This window comes from Balaenoptera borealis (assembly GCF_965194805.1).
Source record: "Balaenoptera borealis genome assembly, chromosome: 10".
Taxonomy (NCBI): Eukaryota; Metazoa; Chordata; class Mammalia; order Artiodactyla; family Balaenopteridae; genus Balaenoptera; species Balaenoptera borealis.
The window spans coordinates 81,289,991-81,295,990 of record NC_138874.1 but is presented as its reverse complement, the minus strand read 5'-3'; positions in this window follow the sequence as shown (position 1 = coordinate 81,295,990).

Sequence of the window (6,000 nt, the reverse complement as noted above, 5' to 3'; positions counted from 1 at the left end):
CTGAAATTACCCTATAGGGTCTCAATTTTGTTGGAAAAGGAAGTGAATGCCTTGAATTCCAAATTGTAGCATTTAGACTTCTTGAAGCCTCCGAAGATATCTCATGGGGCCCTTCATGTTCCCTTTCTTTTCTAAGGGCTAAAAGTGTGTCTGATGCTAGAGAGAGAGTGTTGTGTAAGCTCCCGGCCGATCTCGGCACACAGCCTGCCCTCCCTCAGCGCCCATCAGGCCACGTTTGCTCTCTATGGAATCGTCTCACTCAAACCTCAGGATCATCTAAGAGAACCCTAAGTTTCCAAGGCTTCCCATGGCACTCTGGACAACAAACATTTAAGCATCTCCCAACACCTGATATTCAGCTGAATTAATCCTCCTTTAGGTGACAGCTTGCCCTGGATTGGCACTTTATAGTTTTCAAGACACTCGAGTAGTTTTATGTCTTTCTGTAAATTCTACCAGCTCAGGAACCCGGTGCAGTGGTTGAGCCAGTGTCGTTGTCATTTTGCAAATGAGGAGACTGGGGTGCAAGTCACACACAGCCAGTGGATAATAAGGTACCAGCTCTTGGGGCAGAATTTCAGCCACTGTATCTGGGTCACACTTTCCTTCTGTGAAAACTATCAACCTCTTTGGCCTATTACCTCATAGATGCCATCAGGCCAGTTTATACTGTATATTTTCAGATTTAATATTTCAATCAGAGATAAGTGGAACTAAAAAGGACATTAAAATATATAGGCCCACACACTTATAGTTATGGATGACAAAACCAAGGCCACAGGGGTTAGTGAACTGTTCAAAGCCACACGGACAATTAGTGACAGAGCCTAAAATAGAACAAAGCCTTCTAATCTCGCCTAGTTGCTTTCCCCTGTCTCTGTGTCTGCTCTCTGAAGACATGTGCCTGGGACCTGTAATCTAACTAGAGATGATAATGATAATAATGACCCGACCTACACAATTTTCCTATACTTTTGATAGTTCTATGTCACATTATCTCCCTACACTCTGCTCCGGTGCTTCTGGGTTGCTCTTGTTTAAATGCACATCTTCAAGCCCCACCCCAAAGAATCTGTTTCAGGTGAACCCCAGGAATGTTCATTTTGAGAAACTAATGAGTAATTCCAATGGCTAAGGTTCTACAAACTTAGGCCACGCTTTAAGAAACTCTGCTCTAACTCACTATTTTCAAGGACTGGGATGGGAAATGCATTGGTTAACTACATTTAAGCCTTACTTTTTGTAAGGCTGTCCCAGAGACCAGTTATAATGGTGATCAATAATCGGGTGGCAGCAAGTCAACCCAAACCAGTGGTGTATCATAAAATAGAGACTCCTCCAATGAGTTTGCTGTTCCTTTAGTAAAAAGCTCCTCTGCTCAGCAATCCTGGGAAAATCTGCCCCTTGCAGCAGAAGTGCAAAGAGAAGCCCAATGGCCACCCTTGGCTGCTTTGCCGAGTAACCTGACCTCCCAAACTGTGGTCCAGCCTGCTTGGCCGAGGGTTCTGTTCCGGGCATTGGTTTTCAGCAGTGGGTGTACACTGATGCAGCTAGTGTGCCTGACCTCCTAAGGCTGTGATACTAGACAGCCACACTCTTTAAGGACAAGAGGGCAACGCTAGAATGTTGTAATAACCCTGAAATGTGCTAAAGAAAGCCTAGAGCCAGAGCACTTCCTTATCATATGCATCTTATCTGTTCTTTTCTTAAAATACGTTAGGAAAACTTTCTGAAAATAACAATGTTATTTTCAATGTCTGAGATGGTCATTGCAGCTCTTTTAAGGTTTGGGGGAAATAGGAAGTTGCTTAACTGCATTCCTGAGTTCCCAGTCTGTGTGGAAGGGCTCTGTGCCCTCAGGGAATAACCAACACATGGGCTGCCTGTAAAAGTTGGCAACCTAATGGTGAGCGCAGGGCACACATGAGAAAATGTAGAGGCTTATAACAAAGAAATGTAATGAGGGAATCACTGGAGTGAAAGAACATTCTCCACGGGGAAAAATTAATCTAAGAAGCTTTATTTGAGCAGGCTTTTGAAATAAGGCAGGAACCTCATTTAGCAGAATAAGAAGTAGGAAGGTATCTCAGGCTCTGGAAATTGGATGCATGAGGGCTCCGGGGCAGAATGGTCTAAATTTGAAGGAAAGAGGAAACTCAGGACATTAAAAATGTTTGTAAAGCTTGAAGTGGAAATTGCAAGGGGGCAGCAAATGGGAGGCGTGGAAGGAAGCCTCCTTTGAATGTTCTTGCTCTCCTGATAGTTGAATTCTTACAGCAACATAGAAGGAAAGAGGCCTATTGGTACAAGATATGTAGATACTATAAGTATATATGAAATATTCTTAATTGAGACCACCTCCTTTGCTGGATTTGTTGCCCTTTTGCCTGCTATTCTGTGTATCATGTAAAGTATTGTTTTAAACAAACCCTTGAGAGCAATTCACACTTCTGCTCCTCCCCTTTTAAAATTAATAATCTATTGAAATACTGTAGGATGGAGTCCCAGGGAGCACTGGAATTGTGATTGGACTGGTGGTTATTATTTTGTACCTCAGTTTACGAACTGAAGTCCCCCAGAAAGGATGGCCTTAGCCTCCTTAAATTTTTTCTTAATGTGAATTAATTGCCATCATTTAAAAATCAGGGGATTGTCCATAAAAATTGCAATTTGCCTTCTCTTAAAAAGTGGAAAACCAAGCAACTCTGAACTAGCATATCAACAACAGACGAGAGTTGAATGGGGGAGGACCCCTTTACAGGATACCTGGGTTCCCTGTTCATCAAAGTTATCACTTGACCTTTTCAGTCATTTTTGCCTCTCTAGGCATTTAGATTTGCAAAACTTGCTGTAGATTTTGGGACATAGATGACCGACACATGGCAAAAATGTCATATATAAGATTGTGCACACCTAAAAAAATTAGGAAGTAGAAAGGTCAATCAATGCAGAAGTTGTTCTGTTGTTAATTCTGTTGTTAATATCTTCTGGAGCATCACCAGCAAAGCCTAGTGTCAAAGCTTGTGATTTTTATTGAATGGTAATGCCTAGTACTTTCTCACTGAGATTTAGCAAACACTGTCTAAAGATAAAGGCAAAGAGGATATGGAAGAGAATGTCAGAACTAGAAGAAAACCGAGAGGCAAAAGTGCTCAAACTTTCATTTCCGAAATAAATTCTTGAGATTCGGCGATGCAGAGATCTTGTCCCCAGTCACAGTAGCTTCTTGGTGGCAGATTCAGAACGGTGGAATTCCCATATCAGAGGTCTTTCTTTTGCACTGTGGCTACTCCCGGCTTGCCTGCACTAAGTTTTCTTCTGAAGTGTGTAAATCAGCCAAATTGGGAAAGGATCACACTATAATAGCTGCATGTTGCATATTTGTAACAGGAGTTATTATTATTAGTATTGATCTTTCTCATTTTTTAAGGAACAGATGTGGGCAGTATCATTCATCCAAGAAACTTAGTATGGTGTCACTCATACCTCAGCGAAAGACTGGAGAGCCAAACAGTAAATGGGTACTTAAAAATCTCTTCAAATTTTCCACATAGTACAGGAATCCATTCTACAATAGCCCTGAAACCATCTTGCTTCCAATTAATTAATTCAATGGACACGGTGTTCTCTACCCCATAAGACAATTTGTCCTCCACGTTATTGGGTTGTTAGAAATTTTAACCTAAGTTTCTAGGTAAGGGGTAATGAAATCTGTTTTCTCGTAGATGTGACCCATAGTTGCTAGTTATATTTTCTCAAGAAACATGAAGACACCCACTCTCCTCCCTGATATCACTTCAGGCCGTTAGGCAAACCTCACGTCTCCCCAAGATCCTTTCTTTTGACTAAGCCTTCTTGGGTACTAAGAGCCATTCCTGTGTATGGCCAGGCTTCTGGGCCACTCACAATCCTCACCATCATAAGGATTCTCACCGGCCATTTCCTTGATTATTAACATGTAACACTTTGCCGATCAATGCCTTGAGAAACCAACAGGTTGAGTCTCTAACTGCAGTTTGCTTAAGCCAAACTGGGATCCAGGTTGCCTAGACTTTCTGTGGTTTATAAACAGCAATAATAAAAGACTTTCCCCTTGGTGTAGCAGTTTGTTACTAGTTCAAGGCTTCTGTTAAGGACAAATGAGTCTCTGAATTACCTTTTACACCATAAACTCTCTCAACAGTTCATGTGCCCAGACTCTTGCTATTGGTTTCATCTTCAGCTTGCCTTCCCTGTATCGTTTTTCTGAAGTCAGCGACTTTCATAAAGGTACTTCCCACGTAGGAGCATGGTTGCTTGTCACCTGTTGTATGTGTACTACGTCCTTCAGATAACTTTGGGAATGATTCCTTCCTCTAAGAATACAGCTGACCATATCCTTTGCTTTAACCTCAGGTCCAAAGTCATACACACTTGTGTTTGAATCCTAAATCCATCACTCAGTAATGGTGTGACCTTGGGTTGAACTCAGCTGCAGTTTCCTAATTTAAAGAATGGATATATTAGTAGTACAACTGAAGCCTGATACATGCCAGTAGCTTAATAGATGTTCGTCATTGTTGTTGTTAATGCTGTTGTAGCTCTGAGGTGCCCTGTACTGCTCATGTGCCACGTGACCCTCTTCCCACAGCCTTAAATACCCCAGGATCCTGGGCCCCCATGACACCATTCCTCTGGTTGACATAGCTGATACTTTCTCTTCTTTAGCTGACTCCTCAGCAGTGTCTAGCACTCCCATCCAAAGCGCTGTATATCTTCTCCTTGGCATGGCTTTTGTCTCCTCCAGCATGCTGGGTTCCAATTCCAAAACACTCCACGCTGGTAATATCAACAATTCTATATTTATCCACTGTTTTGTGTCTAGAGGATCCAAGACTTGGTTTCTAGACTAAATAAGTGACTATCAGTCAGTCTCCGCAGAAGTCCAGCAAATCCAACCGTCCACCATGTCCTCCACACTCAGACAATCAGAGAGTCATCAAGCTGGAAGGAACCCCAGGACATCAGGTGATTCTGACCTTCGGCCCAGTGATTCCCAAATTTCGGTTTGGATAAGCATCATTGGGGGTCCTATCAAAAATAGATTTCATGCTGGATAAGTTATGTAGATTCTCTGCCCTCAAGGAGATGGAGGGGAGCTCCCCGTTTTGAGTGGGGGCTGTGCACCGTGACTTCCGCAGTGTGCAGTGTGGAAGGGGTTAGGAGGAGAGTAAGTTCACAGTGGAGAAAGCTGACAAACCTCAGCCCGGGGATTTAGATGAACATCAACCATGATAAGTCATCTTGACAGCATGTGCTTTGACATGAAGCGATGAGAATGGCATTGCTTTACCTCTGGGCTCTTCCTCCCCAAAACATACCACTTCAGTCTAATCATGAGAAAAACATCAGATGATTCCCAGTTGAGGGTCATTGTACAAAATGCCTGACGAGTACTCCACAAAACTGTCAAGGTCTGTAAACCTAAGGAAGGTCTAAGAAACTGTCACAGCCAAGAGGAACCTGAAGAAACATGACAACTAAATGTAATGTGGTGTCCTGGGTGGGATCCTGGAACAAAATGGGGTATTAGGTAAAAACTAAGGAAATCTGAATAAAGTATGGACTTTGGTTAACAACAAGGTATCACTATTGGTTCATAAATTGTGACAAGTTACTAATGTACCATATTAATGTAAGAAGTTAATAATAAGGGAAACTGGGTGTGAGGTATATGGGAACTCTCTGTACTATCCTCACAACTTTTCTGTAAACTTAAATCTATTCTAAAACTTAAAATATATTCTGGGATCTTCCCCAGGGATTAAGATTTAGGAGGTGTGTTTGGGTGGGAGGGGGTTCAGGTATGTGTATTACTAACACACTCTCTTATTGATTCTGATGCAATCTATTCACAGACCATGCTTTGAGAACCCTGGTCTGTTCTGAAGGTTCTCATCCTTGGCTACAATTTGGATGCCTGTATCCCACCCTGGATGCTCTGATTTAATTGATCGGGAG